This window comes from Saccopteryx bilineata, chromosome 9, assembly GCF_036850765.1.
Source record: "Saccopteryx bilineata isolate mSacBil1 chromosome 9, mSacBil1_pri_phased_curated, whole genome shotgun sequence".
In the NCBI taxonomy this organism is placed as follows: Eukaryota; Metazoa; Chordata; class Mammalia; order Chiroptera; family Emballonuridae; genus Saccopteryx; species Saccopteryx bilineata.
The window spans coordinates 8,240,623-8,259,448 of NC_089498.1; the positions used below are offsets into that span (position 1 = coordinate 8,240,623).

General features: G+C 46.9%; 1 long non-coding RNA gene across 1 annotated transcript; it reads right to left on the reverse strand.

Moving 5' to 3' along the window:
• Window positions 1-520: 520 nt before the first annotated feature.
• Window positions 521-8,034, reverse strand: LOC136313532 (uncharacterized). The gene is made up of 3 exons (XR_010727156.1): window positions 7,904-8,034; window positions 2,428-2,662; window positions 521-675 (listed from the first exon to the last, which is right to left on the reverse strand). It is a non-coding gene; the product is annotated as an uncharacterized lncRNA (long non-coding RNA).
• Between the last annotated feature and the right edge of the window lie 10,792 nt (window positions 8,035-18,826).

Consider the following 18,826-nt stretch of genomic DNA (forward strand, 5'->3'; position numbering starts at 1 on the left):
AAGAGCAAATAAATAAATAGGTAAATAAGGATTCGGATCCGCACGAGAGAAGGTCGGAACCCAGCCGCACAGACGTTCCCCAACACCTTCGCCCTTGATAGCACAGACCGAACACCCAGATTCTGGGCCACGCCTTCCTTCATCCCAACGATCTGAGTTCACCTCACTCCACCCAACGCAGCGCGAGGCCAGGCAAACAGCACGTGGGCCGCGCTGGCTCCGGGGAACACTAGCTGGGAGTGCTGGCAGGTCCTCGCTTCACAGACCACGATTATTCCTTCACGGCTTAGCTTTCAGCACATGCCCTGGTTTCCGTGTAAGATGATCAGGCCTCTGTGTTCTTTCACATGTGGACTGAAGGCTTCGGAACACTTAGACGGAAGAATCAGGTCCTAGTGATGGTAAAATATTTACACATTGATTTAAGCCCGTCTATGAAATCGGGGATAAGGAGTACTTCCACTGGAAAGAGGGGAAAATCAAAGAGACCAGGGTGAGACAGTGACATTTCAGTGGTATTTATTTAGGTGGAAGAGGCTTTTCCTGTCCCCTTCTTCTTTCCTTTTTTATATCCCTGGATACCTTTGAGAAATCCTCAGGTCCCCAGTGCAGTAACGCTGGCACTGCGTTGGCGTGCGTGTGCATCGGGAGAGAGTCCGATAGTCCAGCGGCCACCTACAGAGATGGAATGACATCGCTCATCTCAAGATACTTTTTCCCATACCTGCAAACCTTTTCAGTGCATGTCACATTATAGCATATCATTATTATGTAAAAGGGTTTCCAATGTGACATGTATTTTGCCAATATTCGCAAAGACTGCTTCACTCTGTCTCTAAATAACATTGTTTTGCAATAAACACTCTCCTATTTAAATTCTACAACGTACACTATTTAAAAGGACTTGACAAATGCTAGCAAGGGTAGTCACAGAAGTTATCTTTTGCATTCTGGTAGGAGACGTGACAGTCAAGCACTCTTCGAACAATTTGCAGAGCAGCTACTGTGATCCAAGATGTCCTAAGAACTTTATACTTTATATGTATTAGCATTATTCGCTTCCAAAGCCCAATGATACATGTGTTAGTATTTACATTTTACAAATAGAAAGCTGAGTCACGCAGTTGACAAGTGGTAGAACCAGGGATTCAAAACCAGGCTGTCTGGTGCCTAAGCCTGTGACTTTTCAGTTTTAGCTCTGGGAGGTCTGTGTCCTGGGCACGCCCTCAGTCCTGGGCAAACCAGGACAGTTTGGTCATCCTACCTGCAACACTAACCACCATACTGAACTTCCCTATGTATGCACCTTCTTAGAGCAGTGGTTCTCAACCTTTCTAATGCCATGACCCCGCAATTTAGTTCCTCATGTTGCGGTGACCCCAAACCAAAAAATAATTTTGGTAGCTACTTCATAACTGTAATTTTGCTACAGTTATGATTCGGAATATAAATACCTGATATGCATTATATATTTTCCGATGGCTTTAGGCGACCCCGCCGGGGTCACGACCTACAGGTTGAGAACTGCTGTCTTAGAGCATACTCCGAGTCTTGCAATGCCAATGCTACTGTCCAACTCAATAAACATTTCACCTTGCAACTGTGACCAAAGCACTCCCCCAGGTGCAACAGGGATCCAGAAATGAAAAAAGATGTAAACCCTGCTTTTTAGGCCACTCGTCAGCAACCTAAAATACCCGTTACTTCGTCCAGCAATCATGGCATTATACCAGATCACTGTGTTCATGTGTGTAGAACACAGATAGGGGGTCTCAGAGAGCAGCGCAATTATTTACTATGACAGTGCAACGTCTTCGTGAGAACAGTGTGGGCCGGGGTGCTTGGAGCTGCTCAGCCATGCAAAGAATCCTTGTCAAATATTTTAATGAGAAGAAAAGCATGGCAGTCAAGATGAAAATCCAAGGTGACCTTGAACTATGCAACACATTGCTGCTCACCCTACTTTTTTTTTTTTTTAAGGTCTTTTGTGATGATGATGCTATGTTTACAGGGTTCCTCTCTGGATGAGGGAGAGGAGGAAAAACAGATTCAGAGATCCCCTTATAGAATGTATCTTTTTCTCAACATTAAACTTCCATTCTGTTGGACGCTAGATACCCGGCATCCCAAGCCTTTTCTTCCTTGGAAGAAACCCCCGTTGTGTGGGCTGCTGCGGGCAGCGGCGCTGGCCTCACACCCCTGCCCCCTCTCCATGGCCAGCGGGGAGCATGCCTCTCCTTGGGCAGCCCGATGTTCCCACGCAGGACTATGCATCCTAAATAAATGCCACCAAGCTGAAGGCCCTAGGAATCCACGCTCAGCCTTGGCCGGGATCAGCCACAGTGGCCTCCACAGACAGGCTCATAAAAGATGATGAAGGCGCCATCCCCACTGTCCGGGTTTCGGAATCTTTCCCCAGCCCAGTACCTGTGGTCTCTCCCTAGCCAGGAATGACGTCCAACGGGTCAGCCCAGGCTGGTGGTTGAAATCTTGAAGTATTCCTGCTCTCATCTGTCGATAGGCATTGTCTCCATCTCCCGCCAGTCACACCGACCCTCTGCCCTGGCCGGGGCCGCTCCCAGGGCACCTGCTCAGTTTTCCTCATCCTCCAGAAACTCCCAGGAACAACAAGATACCACCAGGAACCTGCTCCAGCTCCCTCCTGATTGGGCAGTAGAACATCCTCTGAGTTACTATGTTGAACAGCAATTCTCTGCATTTTTATAAACTTTGAATAAATTGCCCTTTCTACTTAGGCTAATAGAGTTCACCTCGATGTTTGTATCCACAAACCCTCGCTGCTGTATGCACTTTCACACATTTAATTTTATGCAGGATGCATCTAAGGAAAGAAAATCTGTTTTTGGCAGGTATGGAAAAACAATTTACACAAAAGTACCTTAGATGAATATGTGACAGTGTTACATTGTGGCATTAAAATGTTGTTGTTGTTTTTTAACTGAAATGAACGTGGTAGAAACTGATATACATTTAATGTTTATGATAGGCAAAGGTTTTTTACAGACTGTTTCTCATTGCAAACCACTCTGCTACACCCTCTACATTTGTGATATAGGTTAAAGTATGTCATGTTTTATATTTATATTAACTCAATTTAAAGGGACTCCAATCACAGTCATGATAGGACAGAGCAGGGGTTGCCAGCTGTGCCTCCTGATCTCAAATCCTTCCCTGCTTCCTTCCTCTGAATTTGGTTTCTTCTCTGCAGGGAGGAGCGGGGGCGGGCATCCTCCATGACTGAGACATACAGAAGTCCCCTGCGGGCCAAGTCAGAAATTCTACCGCCTTCTCCTCCTGCTTTGGATTAAGCCGTGGGGGCAATAAGGCAGGGAAGGCGACAAGGAATTTTATGATGTTTTGAACAAGGGTCTTTTGCAGCCTTAACATCTGTTGGTGAGATAAGGAACAAGGCCTTTTCAGTCTTGAAGAATGTGTACCTCAGGTACCCATCAGAAGATAAGGATGAAACTCCAGGAAACAGACATCCAACCTAATAAAAAGAGACTAACGGGAACCCGGACACCACGGTGAAGAGATGCACAAGGAAGCCAGCCCTGAGGGAGAACCGGTCCAGACTGAGCAGGAGAATAAGGTGGTACCGAATTCCAGAAGGGAAGTCTCCTAGAAGAATCCTCAACTGATCGAATAACAGGTGTGTTTAAAATGCTGAGAGGAGATCCACAGCTCGGACAGAGAGCTGGAGGGTGAACTGCAAAGAGGCATGTAGAAAGCAAAGGCTGTGATCAACTCCGGGGAAAAGAGAAAGTTATACAAGAAGGAAATGTAATCACAGTGCAATCAATGGCTCAGCTGTGGGTCATAGTAACACGATCGTGACAAGGTAAATGGGGACTATTGAACCAAATACAAATGGCGACATAGCTTCTGGGAGGAAGGTGGCAGGAAGTGAGCCTGTGTGTTGCCAGGCGTGTGCCTGTTAGGGGCAGTGGTGGGAGCCAGAGCTTCCTATTTGACAGTAGGAAGTTAACAGACAATAACTAGATTTAAACGTCAAGCACAGGCTGTACAAACATGTTACTTGGAAATAAAGAAATATACGCCCAGAGATACACCAGAGAGAAATGACCCATCAATTTCAGAGAGTGAGATTGGAGAGGTAGGTAGGGAACTGGAGAAGGAAAGGTGGGGAGAGGGGGTTATTAAATTCTGTAGGACTGGGAAATGTATAACTGCAGGGGAAAGGTTTTATTCCAAAAAAGAAAAGAAGGGGAATTTGGGCCACCGAGTAAACAAGACAGAGGCCACACTCCGCAGCCCCAGACAAGGGGGATTAAAGCAGAAAGCTCAGCAGTGGGGTTAAGAACCACCAGCCCCCTATCTTGACTCTGTCTTCGCCTGGGAATTAATAGGTTACAATGAACATCTCTACCTGGGAAAGGCCTGGCTGGCGCGCAGGGTCGTCAGCCCACAAACGCTGACAACAGCAATAATGAAGCTGCCAATCCCAGGGGCACGCAGGGGACACACCCGCCACTGGACAGCCTTGCAAACTGTCACATTCTTAAATGCGGATTGCTGGGCTGGGGACATGTCACTTGCTCTGTACTGGGGAGATGTCACCCGCTCTATAAGCTACACAGCTATACAGTGCCCCCTCGCTGGTTACTATAACTGCCCATCTTCACAAATTAGGTCCCAGTATGTCCCAAAGATTTTTTTTTTTTAATGAAGAAGGTACTTCTCTAAGCTATGTCCAAATACTTGGAGCAGTCACAGATGGGTGTGGAAATGGGTTTTTAATCTGGGGTCTGGGTGGGGGGAGGTCTTGGTAGGCTCTGTGAAAAATCTATGCAAACTTGCACATCTATGCAGATGCACACTTACTCTGTGGGGGCTGAGCACCCAGTTGTGCAAAGGGGTGGTATTTGAGTCTTGAAGCACAAGACCAAACGCCCTGGGTAGCCGGCCGGCCTGAAATGGCGTCATCGTTTTAGGGCAACTCGCCCGTGGAGACTGGGGGGAAGGAAGCCTGCAGGGACCCGTAGGACTCCTGGTGTTGTCATTTCAGATTCCTGCGGCTCTCAGGAGTGGGCCCGTGCAGCAGGAATGTCGGCACCACACAGCAGGAGACGAGCGGGCATCCTGGAGAGCTGAACAAAGCTGCAGCCTTGAACAGGACCCTGGAGTTCACAGCCCAGCGCCCACCCCTACTGGTGTGCGCAGCCCGGTGACCCTTCAACAGCCAGGGGCAGAGGCAGAGTCTCAGAGCTCCTTTGGGGCCTTTATGGCTGGAGGCTGAGGTTCAAACCCAGCAGGTGGGAAGGGGCACCAGACAGGTGTTTGTAGTGAAGGCCTCGCTGCCCGGACGCACAGGAGTGGCCAGCACCACTGTCGTCACAGCCACCTGGACGGGGTCCCTGTCGTGCTGTAGTAGCAGGCTCACTTGGGGCACGTGGCTTTATGTCTCCCAGTCTCAGATCCTTCGTCTGGTAAGCGGGAATCGTGGGGTTTTTCTGAGGTCTGTCTGATGATGTCAGCCCTCGACCCCGGGGGAAATGGCTAGCATTCAGTGGATGAGACAGGGGCTTGATTTCCAGTATTATTCCTTTTTAAAAAGAAACACCTCAAATCTCACCTTCCTTTTTGTTTAAGAAAACAATTTCACATTATACATGTGGTTTTTTTTTTATTTCAGCAGTATTATTCCTACATAAGTCATAATTAACTTTCATTTCTTTAGCCTAGCTGTTATTACCTGGTAGTGTGTGTATGTGTGTGTGGGGGGGTGAATTTTGCTCCCTGGGGGATATTGTGCAGTGTCTGGAGACATTTGGGTCATCACAACTGTGTGTGTGTGTGGGGGGGGGGGTGCTTCTGGCATCCAATGGGCCTCTGCTCACCATGCTACACAACAGAGAATTATTCCACCCCCAATGCCGTGAGCGCCGAGGTTGAGACAGCCTGCTCTCGCATTAAATATGGAATTTAAATAGGAAGAAATATATTTTTAAGAACCCTACTGAGCACGCCTCCATCCTTGGGAGAGACAGGAGCTTGATTTCAAGAGCCTGGCTTCCCACTGCCCAGCCTGTCATTTCTATTCCGATGACAGTCAGTGAGAGAGAATGTCAGCGTCACCTGCTGCTACAGGGTGAAGCCGGCCATTGCTGCTGGGTAACCCAGCGGAGGGGCAGAGAGGGTGGCTATTGTTTCAGATATTTGCAGATACAACAAACATGTACGAGTTTCCATTTTTTTTAAAGGAACGTGAACCCTCAGGAAACCTATCCTTTTTTAAAAAAAGTTAAATCGATGCTTAAGGTATTTTTAAAGCATCAGAGTGAAAATTTCCAAGTACAACTTTTTAATAACCTTAAAAATCCCTCTTTCTAAAAAAAAAAATCAAGCTTGCCCTGATAGAGTTTGGTTGACCGTTAAACAAACATTTTCACATCATGGCTTTGAACCTGTTATCAACCATCTCTGTGAGTGACCAGAGGGCAGAGCAACTCAGGCATGCAAACATGTCAGCTAAAGGGAGTTTGATTGTTTATGTGACAACACCCTGCTTGCTTCTAATTGGGTTTCCAAAGCTGGAAAGGCTACATTATAGAAATAATAACTTATGGTCCACATTTTCCTTTCTCTTCCATTATAAATCCACATTTAGATATGTTAATATGAAGACGTATTATTACGGAAAGGACACCCAATATGATGGGAAGACTCCCATGTTTGAATGGGGGGTTTTTTGTCCCAGATTCCGGAGCCAAGCCATTTTTCCACACCCCTCATCAGTCTTTTGTGTGAGCCTTTGCAATGAGTCAAGTCTCCACTGATAAGGCCTTAGAGACATAATCATTTCCCATTGACAGCTCCTTGCAACCAATTCACAAACATTTTCATATTAATATTGAGCAATTTCCCTACATTCTAATCCATCAAAGTAGGCTATTAATCCTCCCTGTACCATTCTCTATTCAAATGCTAAAACATTTGTCGGACAGCCCCTCACACAAAACCCCTGCATTGTTAGCCATGATGGATCAGGGCCTTAATACGAGGGACGCCTTGTAAATTATATCACTGATACTGTACATAGGTAGAGGAAGGAAATCTTTTTAAAAGATCATTTGCATGCTAAAGATAATGAAAGTGAGCCCGAGGTACAGCAACCTTAATTTTCCTTTCTAAGAGGCAAAAAAAAAAAAAAAAAAAAAAGGTTCTTTTATAGCAGAAAATATGGAAATCCATCATGATTTATAATGGCATAAATGCCATCATTTACTTCCTGAAAAAAGAATATATATATTGTATATACACTGTTTCTTTTAAAGAACTTACTGACATGACTTCAAATATCTCATAGGGAATTGTGTACCCTGTGGTTACCTGGAGAACAATGTGAATAACAGACCTCAGCTTGGATGAAAAACAGATAAATGCCTTCATTTGGGGTTGTGAGTGGACTTAGGATTTATATCCATCATCCAAAGCCATTAAATGGTACAGAAACTTGGGGCTGAGTACAGTTAGGTCCCCCCCCCACCCCCCATAAGTAGAGATGCGATGTCTACCATGTGTTAAGAAACAGGATGTAACTGCTCGTATTAACCCGAGGAATGGTTGTAATTACACCTGGGCTCTAAATCATTGCCAATTCTCAAGGACAAGAAATGGCCTTCTACGTGGGTCCAGTCTCATAGTCCCAGGATACCTACCGAGCAAGTCAGAGGGCTTAAAAAGGCACTAAAAGAAAAATCACTGTAATGTTTCATGCACTTCATGCTTATCTTTGACCCTCAAGTGTGCTGGTCTTTGGGTTTTCCTTCTGTGTGAATGGCTGCTTGTCGGCAAATACCCAGAGTTCAGCCTTGACACCTTCCTCTCCCTCACCGGCCTCACCTCCGCCCAGTCTTACCTAAGACTGGTTAACGCTTCCCGTGAACACTTCCCCTTCTCTCTCTGACTCTCCATCGGACCCCTCCGGCACCTTGGGCTGAGACCGCACCATCTTCCATGCGGACAGACCCTGGCCAAGCTGCTTCCCCGCTGTCCTTCGCCTCTCTCATGACAGCGGGCGGCCCACGAGATTATGAAATACAAATCTGATCATGCACTCCACCGCCTGCCAAGAAGGAATTTTAAACACACACTCGCGGGCACTCACATGCACACAGTCAATGTTTTCCCTTTGTCCTCAGGATCATGTGTAATGCCTATGTTTAAGCCAAACTTCCCTTATCTGGCTCCTGCCGAGCTCTCTGACCTCATCTCCTGCCACTTAAGATGAAGAGTTCTCCAGGTGGCCGATGTCCTCCTCCCCAAGAGTCCTTGTACACACTGTCGCTGGCCTGGAAGACGTTTTCTCTTCTGTGCCTCGTCCAGGACTAGACGTGTCTTCTACACCCAGTCTCCAGACGCACCCTCCACGTTCCCTTCCCAGCACTTTCCACTGGTGATCATGATTTACGCACGGGTGATCACCTGTCTAATATCTGTCTTCTACTAGACTGCACACCCCAGAAGAGGAGGGGGGAACTGTATCCCCATCACTCGGCACGTCTCTTGGCACATAAACAACTCGATAAACACCTGAGAACAAATGAATGAATGAAACGTAACCTATGCAGGACATCTTACTAGGAACTCGAGAATAAATACAAGTATGAGACACAAGTATAAAGAAATTATCCTGGCCCTGGCTGGTTGGCACAGTGGTAGAGCGTCGGCCTGGCGTGCAGAAGTCCCAGGTTTGATTCCCAGCCAGGGCACACAGGAGAAGCGCCCATCTGCTTCTCCACCCCTCCCCCTCTCCTTCCTCTCTGTCTCTCTCTTCCCCTCCCACAGCTAAGGCTCCATTGGAGCAAAGATGGCCCGGGCGCTGGGGATGGCTCCTTGGCCTCTGCCCCAGGTGCTAGAGTGGCTCTGGTCGCAACAGAGCAACGCCCCGGAGGGGCAGAGCATCGCCCCCTGGTGGGCAGAGCGTAGTCCCCTGGTGGGCGTGCCGGGTGGATCCCGGTCGGGCGCATGCGAGAGTCTGTCTGATTGTCTCTCCCCGTTTCTAGCTTCAGAAAAATACAAAAAAAAAAAAAAAAAAAGAAATTATCCTGTGAAATTTGAGGATTGTTATGTTTTATTTTGTTTTGTTTTGTTTAATAACAGAGCAGAAAATCTGAATCCTGGAGTTCTAATCTATGTGGAGATTCGCTTTCTGATTCTTTGGATGAGGTGTTTCCTTTGGGATTTAAATATTAGTTTTGAATCTGAAAAGGTATATATTATCTGATGGAGGTTCTTCTCTCTGTGGAACTCCATTGAAACTTTATTGTTCTTTGAGGATTAAGACTTGCCCCAAGGCATTAGTGATGAAGGACCCCTGTTTTCAAGCCCTTCTTGTGATGAGCCAAAGTAGAGATGGAGTTTCTGAGTCCCTAATCCAGGGAGCAACATCTACCCTATTTCTGGCCATGAAGCACTCAGGCCTAGTACTCAGGCAAGAGAGAAAGGAGTGTGTGTGTGTGGAGGCGGTGGGTGCAGCAGGGGGGGTTAAGGGGCTTGGGGGGTTGGGGGTTTGGGGAGAAGACTAGAGAAGCAGTGACACGTGAGAAAGCTTCCAGTCTAACCTCTTCTATAGGCATGCTCAGATGATGACTACTGCCCAGGTCACTGGAGCTTCCCACAGACTCATGAGTAGGGTATCAAGGGGGCGGAAAGGACCCTGATCCAGAACAGAAAAAGCTCTGCAAACGTACTGGGTAGAAAGGGGAAGTGCGATGGAGGTCACAGCCTTCCAAGGCCTTGGCAATCAGTGTGGGCCAAGGTCCCCCAATCAGGAGGCCTGTCCTGGACCTCCACACACGCAGTTCACTGGACATCAAGCATCCTACAAACATCTATAGACCTGGACTGCATTTCCCCCAACCCTACATCCTCATCTGCCCCCGATGATCGCAGGGCGGGACCAACGTCTCTGTCTCTGTCGACCTGCACAGAGCCCTCAGACGGACGGGAGGGATCACCTTTATTTTTCCGGAAGGAAAAGACCTGTCGGTTACCCATGGACATGTCACCCGTCCCTGCTCCTTGCTGAGGGTCTGTGGCAACCATTTAAATAAGAGAAGGTAAGGAATACCCGGTCTGTGAGACTGGCAGAATACTACTACTTTCCGCTTTGGCTCCTGGATTTAATCCATTGTTCTCAAACCCAGTGACTCTTTTTTTTTTTTTTTTAAACACTTCGTAAATGCCAGATCTAAGTGTCTGTTGATTTTTGTTTTAAATTTTATTTATTCATTTTAGAGAGGAGAGAGAAAGGGAGAGAGAGAGACAGAGAGGGAGAGAGAGGAGAGAGAGAAAGTAGGGAGGAGCTGGAAGCATCAACTCCCATATGTGCCTTGACCAGGCAAGCCCAGGGTTTCGAGCCGGCGACCTCAGCATTTCCAGGTCGACGCTTTATCCACTGTGCCACCACAGGTCAGGCCCGAGTGACTCTTGAAGAAAATGTTCCATAGTCACCACATGTGGCTTTTATTTCCCTTTCCCCATCACGTAGCTAAAAGAGCCCCACTTTGGAAATTAAAATGATTCAAGCAGCCATAATCCTCCACTGCTGAAATGGGGGTGAAATGAGAGGCTGAAGAAGTTTCCTGCACCTGCTTGTTCGCTACGCAGCTGGATGCGGTGAAGGGTTAGAGAGGGCGGTGGGCAGGCGCTGGGTGTAGCCTGGTTTATAGTCACCCAATGCTGAAAACACCCCGGATGTCCGGAGTGAGGGAAGCCGCGTGTACCTTATGGCATAACCCTGTGGTGGAATACGAGGAAGGCATTAGCCAAAGCTCAGGGAAATGCCTACGAAATGTTTTGAAAACGTTGGATACAAAAATCACCTACCTAGCATAGTCTCAACTACAGGAAAATGCAAAGAAAAAAAAAATTAAAGCTTTTCACTTGGTGGTAGGATCATGGAAATTTCCTCCTGGTTTCTTTTACTTTTTTATATTTTCTAACTTTTCTACAAGGGAAACGCATTGCTTTTCTAAATATATAGAAAAGAGTATTCTCTCTATCATCTATCTATCTATCTATCTATCTATCTATCTATCTACCTACCTACCTACCTATCCATCCATCCATCTATCTATCATCTATCTTTAGTGTTCCCCAAAGCAAGAAAATTGGACTCCAGAAGTCGCCATGTATTGATTGAGACAACAAACAACTTAACATCAGCCCCAGGCTGAGCTCCCGCTGCTCATCCCATCTCTCCACGGACCTGTGCTTCAAAAGGCAGGATTCCTAATCATTCCACCCACTCTCTGACTAGACCAAAGGGCTCTCCTGATAAAGCCAGCTTTTCTTTTTCTTTTTTCTTTCTTTTTTTCTGGGTGGCCACGATGAGTAGTGGGATCCAGGCCAGCTTAAACAGACAGGCATTTTATCAGACTTTCGAAGGAGGCAGAGAGCCACTTTGGACATGGGAGTGAGGGGAGAGAAGGCAGGCGCTTTGTGCCCCAGTGGTTAGCAGGGGCGTCACGCTGTTCCGCGTTGCGCAATTTGTCCAAGAGCCCTTCCTCCAAACAGCTCCTCACTCGGTTTCGGGCGGTGACAACACCACAGGCAACCAAGAGCCAGTGGGTAAGATAATAACTCAAGGTCAGATTTTTAGAGTTGGATGCCAGGAGTGGGGGTAGAAAAAGCAAACATTAAGGGTTAGCCAATACTTTGCAAACACTTGTTTAAGGATTTCCTAATTACTCTAAGTGGTTCCTCTAGCTCTTGCACTTAAAAGGCTATTTCGAATGATGTCATCCTGCGCCCATTATCTCTGCAGTCAATTTGCAGTATTAGGACAGGCAGCAAGGAAATATTTGCAAACATCAACATTTTCAAGTCTTAAAAGATAATCCCCCTTTCAACTCCCTATGAGCGTATCAGCAACACAGTTAGGTTTTCAGATTCCTCTAAACGGTAACACCAGCAGCTGGATTGTACAGAAAAGCTTTCTTCTGAAGAACTCAAAGAAATTTCTAAGTGGTATCACATCAATCACCAGGCAAGTCCTTGAGGACTGGCCAGGCAGGTAGTTAGAGGGTAATTAGAAATGCAAATTGATAAGCCCCATTCAGATAGCTCCCAGAGGCATCTCCCACCTGAGTAAACGCGGTGTAAGGTTTTAGTGGAAGGGCAGCCGGTGCCAATAGGTTCTGACCCACTGGACATTGCACTGATTCGTTAATTCTCCACAACAACGACGATATTATCATTATAGCATCACCCTGTTGCACGATGGTGAAACCGAGGCAGGCAGAGGTGAAACCACTTCTGCAAAATTATGCAGCTTAAGTGATAGCCCCAGAGTTGGAACTAACCCAGATGTGACTGACTTGGAGAGTTCGACCTCTCACCCACCACCTGGCTGTACAAGCTCTCTTTGCTCCTGCAGGATGGAAGATTATGGGAATTGTAACAGATGCCGGGCAAAGACGCATTCCTCTCTGCTTGGGAGGTGAAGAATGCTTTGAGGCCAGATTGGTTTTAAATCTGGTTTCCTCCACTTATTAGCTGGGTGACCCTGGCCAAATTACTTCACTTCTCTGGGCCTCTTTTGTTTTTGTTTTGTTTTGAATTGTATCATAGAAATTATAGTGGATCTTACCATAGAGGGTTGTTGTAGAGATTAAATGAGATAATACATAGTAGATATTTATCACAGTGCCTGGATACCATAAGAGCTCAATAATGTTTGAATATTATGATGATGCTCTAGTTTATGTATTATATATTGGTTCAGTACATACATTTATTATTTTATAGTGTCTCTATATAAGGATAAGTAAGCAACCAGGACTGCTGTTATTATTAGGAGATGTCTGGCTGGTGGGAGGAAAGCTGCGGTTGTCCCTCGACTCCCATCACGCTCTTGCAGGGCCCCGCCCAGTGAACGTCCAAATCGACAACCCGCGTGGAAGGCTTGGTAGGCAGCCTCTGCCTGTGGGGTCTGCTCCCCGGAGCCTTCACCTCCCCAAAGGTGGGAGAAAAGGACTCCCACCCTCTCTCCTTCTCCAGTCGGGTTCTCCCTTGGCAATCCCTGGGCAAGTATTTACTAAGCAAATCCCCAATCCACTTTCAAAGCAGGGATGCTGCCATTCAATTCATATGCAAAGAGAGAGCCTCGGGCCTCCAGGAAAGTATCCTTATTTATGGGAGAGAAATAAACCCCAGACTCGGACAGCTGGTTCAGGTAAGGGGATAATAGAACGGCAAGCAACACCAAGCAAAAGAGCTCATCTTGTGTGAAATAAAATTCAGCCACATTTACAAGTCATTCAGCTCATCTGAAGCTCCTAGACATTCCAAAACTCAGTAATGACTGGAGCATGCACCGCGTAATCAATACAATGGAAATGGGACCCGGGACCTTCGCCGTTTATTTAGAGCTGAGAAGCTGAAAATTGCTCTCTCTCGAACTGATAGGCCTCAAGTTATTGCCTCATTCACTTAAGCCTTTTTATATAAGGTAATTCTCTGATGATGAATCACACTGGAATTGATTTCAGTTTAAAAATGAAAAAAAAATAATCCACATTAACATGTGAAAGCTTAAAGATCTGCTGATTTGAGTTATTGGGGGGGACGCAGGCTAAGAATGCATGACAAATTGGAAAAGAAGCATCTACTCACTTTTGGAAAATAAATCTGGTCCTCAGAGCCACCCATTATGCAAGGAAAATAAACCGCCTCTCATTTCATTAGGAAAACTCATTTGCATCAACATTTATACTTACATATGTAATAATGCATGGTCCCAGCCTGAATACAAGGTGGTAATTCAATCAAAAAGCTCCTTTGATATGCTACCATAAACAGCAAAAATGGGAACAGTCTTGGGAATAAATCACCCTCTTACTATTCAGCTGGGACCATACTGGGCTATTTTACACTGCGTGCCCTCGTACAGTATTTCACAAATATAAAAAAAAAACCCCCACACACAACACTGTATTTTCCTTTGATTTGGTGACATGTGGTTGTTGGAGCTGGCAGCCTGTGCGGCTCCAGCAGGTGCACGAGTGGATCCCAGCGGTGGAATCAGACGGCAGGCGATGAAGACAATAAGGCAATTAAATTTTTTTAATTAAAGGAATTTTAATCAAAAATTTAAAAACACTTGAAATTTTAATCCGGAGCATAAGGTTTGCGCACGCATCTCCGTTTAGCAGGAAGAAACCCCACCGAACACGAGCCTGGTTTTCAACGCAGCCGGATTTTCAGGCGCTAATTAAACATCTCTTGGCTGATCACGTCACTGAGAAAATGTGTGTAAATTGCCATCTCACCAGGCTTGGCCAGGGTATTTCTTAGCCGGTGCTGGGCAATCTCGGTGATGTGGTGGTACTTGCCGCTGTTCCCTTCTGCCCCAAACACTCCTGCCCGTGTCCCCCTGTGGCTGGCGGCTTGTCCTTCCACTTGGGACGTCACTATCTCAGACAGACTTCCCTGATTCCTCTCCCTGTCTCTAATGGTGCTCAGCATTCTACTACCTCACCTTGCCCTTTTTTTAAAAAAAAAATCTTTTACTATAGAAATTTTCAAGTGTATTTAAAAGAAGAGAGAATAACAGAAGGAGTCTGTCGTTCTTGGCTCCCGCCCCTACCCACACGTGGCCGTTCCGTGATCCTCTCCACTCACCGTCCTCCGACTCCTCGTGCCCGCTGAACTCCGAAGCCCACGCAGGACGGCACATCCTTTCAGCTGAAAATATTTGGTGTGTTTCTCTGAAATAGAAGGACTTTTTAAAAAGCATAAACATAACATCATGATCGCATCTAAAAATATATATATAACAATCATTACTATCCATTTCATCACATAGTCCTTCGAGTGTTTACATTTACTCAATTTGGCCGAATTGAGATCCAAATGACGCTCATCCGTGATCATTTTTATGTCGTTAGGTCTCTTTTCATCTTTAACTTTTTCTTCCGTCTCTCTCTCTCTCTCTCTCTCTTTTATAACTTGCAATCTGGGGGAGAGGGCTGTGTTTCAGAAATGAGGGCATTGGTTTGTGTGGAGTCGTTCATAATCTGGAACTTGCTGCTTGTGTCCTGCAGGCTGGTCGTTGAACGTGGTCTTCTGTGCCTCGTGTAGCCTGTTCATTGGTAGTGAGGTCTAAAGGCTTGATCAGGTTCAAGTTATTCCATCGATAGTGTGGTCTTCTTCCACGAGGAGGTATGGAATGTCTGTTGTCTCTCTTTCCGTGACCTTGCTGATCCCTGAGGGTCGTCACCTACATCTACTGACTTGCTAAGGCTTGCCAAAGAGCAGTGCTCCACTTCTGACATCTCTTCTTCACTTATTAGCTGGAAAACTTCTACAAAAGAAAACTTTTCTCTATCAACTGTGGGGGAACCCTGACATGTAGGTCAAAAACAAAAGGCAGAACAAATGCTTGATTTATTATTTTTTCACAATTTTACAATGGTTCCCTAGAAACCCCTCAAAGAGACCAATGCTATCTACCTAGCTATCTAGCTATCACCTATCTATCTAGGACTAATGGAGCCTGTTCATAAATATATTTAGTTAGGTACAAGTAAGAGTCTAGTTGAAAGAAAATATTAATTAAATAATAGGAGGAGTGGGACAGTCTCAGGTAAATGAAGTTTGGAAATGCCTCCTTAAAAAGCAGTAAAGGCTCAGATAGTAGAAGTAACTTCCTGTGACAGTGGCACCAGGAAGGAGCCTGGTTGGTTATGGGCATAAAACCCAGGACTTTCCAAACTCAGGGATCCTTGCTTGATTCCAGTGAGGGGCAAGTATGGATTTTAGACCAGTAGCAGAAAGAACTTTCTAACATGCAGTTATCCTAAAAGTGGAATTTATTTATCACAGTCTTTCATAAGGCTTATATGCACAGCAGACATCGGTAAAGAGGTTTTATTAATAGTCCCTCACTCCTTATAAGATTTTGTCTGGTGGGGACCAATATTATCCTCATTTTATGAATAGAGAAAACGAGGCAGAGAGAGTTGAAGTCACTGATCCAAGGTCACACGTCTGTGGAGCTGAGATTCAAACACGATTAGTTCCTCCTCTTAACCACTTTGCCATACTACTTTTTAGTAGAAGCTGACTGTCTTACCATGTAGTGGGCTCTCGGACGCCAGAAATTTAATCCAAGGCCGGCCACTTTGCTCAATGAGACGGGGCATGTGAAAATACTACGTACAGCACTTACTACATACCAGATGCTCCGTCCACAGCAACCAGCGTTTCAGGGGATCGCAGCATGGATGCTAGGACTGCTTGGTGTTGTTTCTAAATGGTGTCGTATCAGAATCCTTAACAGGGGCGAGGGCAGCCTTGCACACCTGAGGTCTAGCTTTGGCGGGAGAAAGCAAATACCTTGGGCAAGTACCAGAGAACAGACGCAAGGACAGCTCACATTGCTGGGCCCTGGCCTAAGCACGCTGTACGCACGAACTCACTCCCTCCCTCCCCCGACGACCTGGCTCAGGTCCTGTTAGTGTTTGTGGTTTACGGACGAGGAAGTGAAGGTGAAAGAAGATTAAACAGCTTGCCCACATGTGACTTAACTGGAAGAACTGGGATGAGACTTAGTGTCTCATCCGATGATGATGGCTAAAGTTAAAGACACGGATCCTAGGCCTGAAGCCGCCATCTAGTTTAACATGTAAACAACACAGGCCAGGGGTTACAGGACCAAAAGAGCACCAAGGTACAAGGTCAACTTTACAAGTGGAGTTCTCAGTGGCCTCAATAATTAGTAGAGGCCCTGATACCCTTGGAGGACAGGGAATGCTCATTGTTTGAACTCTGTCTTCCACAAACACAGGCATGCACGCACACGCTCAGGTGCACACGCAGGTGTGCGCACAGGCACGCACGCACACGCTCATGTGCACACGCAGGCGTGCGCGCCTCCATCCCGGTAGTTCTCCTACTCCTTCAAAGACTCTTGATGAAGTGCTGATGGTCAGGTGGGATGAGCAGAGGCTGATGAGTCTGGACATGTCCACCATCCCTTGTCTGAGCTCCTACTGTGTGCTAGGCACGGGGATTAGGTTTAGAGCTAGAGGTGTAACCTAGAGGCTGGTCCGAGGTGCTGTGGGAACCCAGGGAGCAGTGGCCAGCGGTGTCTCCGAGCTGTATGGCTGGTGAGGCAGGACTCTGTCCTGTTCGCGCCCTATAGATCCCAAGGCCCAGCAGAATCTACTGCACAGTCGGCCACCACTGTCTTTTTTTTTTTTTCTTTTTCTTTTTGTGACAGAGAGAGGGACAGATAGGGACAGACAGACAGGAAGAAAGAGAGATGAGAAACATCAGTTCTTGTTGCAGCACCTTAGTTGTTCATTGATTTCTTTCTCATATGTGCCTTGACCAGGGGTGGGGAGGGCTACAGCAGACAGAGTGACCCCTTGCTTGAGCCACCGACATTGAGCTTAAGCCGGTGAGCCTTGCTCAAATCAGATGAGCTCACGCTCAAGCCAGCGGCCTCAGGGTTTCGAACCTGGGTCCTCTGCATTCCACTCCGACACTCCATCCACTGTGCCACTGCCTGGTCAGGCCACCACTGTCTCTTGAACAGATGAATGAAGAGGTGTGTGACCTTGGCCAAGGTCAGTTTCTTCCCCGGTAGTCCGAGGATACTCCAAACACTCAGAGGAATGGATGCCCCTGGAAGGATCCAGCCAAGAAATGCATCTGAGAGACCTCCAGCAATACAAGCCGCGTGGCCCATTTTCTAGGAAAAGAGTGTACTTGCTGTCAACTTCCAAGTTCACTCAAGCTTCTGTGACAACAACACAATAAACTTCACGGTGCGGCTTTTCATCTCATCTCTACTTGTAATTTCAGTCTTGCGCCCAACCAGCCAAGAAAAACATCCCTGCCCTCCACCACACACCTGGTCCTCTCACCGAGCATCGCCGGGCCTGCCCAGGGCTTCCTGTCCCGCTCAGGGTGCCCGCGGGCAGCCCCGCCAGTCGCTTCCCCTCTCCAGCAGCTGCAATAAAAACCTTTCACTGGTTGACAAGGAAAAGGCAGCCTTTCCTCAACTGCTGGGCAATTCAGGAAGCCTCTTTCTCATTTTAATTGGTTTCCTAATTGGACTGTTTATGGGTTGTGCAACAGACTGGGATGCAAAGGCCTGGCGGGCAATGATGTGCCTGGCATTCCTATCTGGCAGGAGTTAGTAGTTTAATAACAAGGAGAAAGCCTGAAGTCTGCTGGAATACCGTGGTTTGGATCTGGAGAAATACCTCGATTCAAAACACTCCCACCCCCCCCCCCCCCCCAGTCAGAAATGATGTCAAGCTGTGCTTCCCTGGTAGCGAGTTGGTGCTTCCGCAAGTCTTCAGGTTCTCTTTTGATTTAGTGGACGGGGCAGAATGGGGGGTGGGGGGTGGTCCCTGGGGCCTGTCAGGTTTATAACTGCTCACTCCCTCACTGGCTGGAGATAAGGGGGTAAGCGGGGTCCTTGATGGGCCTGATTGATTCTCTGGAACGAAGGTTTGTCTTCTCTGGCGGGATGGATGACTTCATTCTGGTAGATGAGGTCACCCGAGTCAAGGCAATAAAGCGTCTGATATTCACATGAAAGCCGGTTTTCAAAGCCGCCTCTGAGGGAAAGCCACGCTACGGCCCCATTTGCCTCGACTCCATCAGTAAACTGTGTCTGCGCTCAGACCTCATCTCTCCACGGTACAATTTATTCCAGAATGAAAACTTCCCCCAGCCCCGCAAAGCAAACTCTGAGGCCAGATTGGATGGTTCTAATTTATAAAAATTGGCGGAGGTAGGGCGGGGTACTTGCAGATCG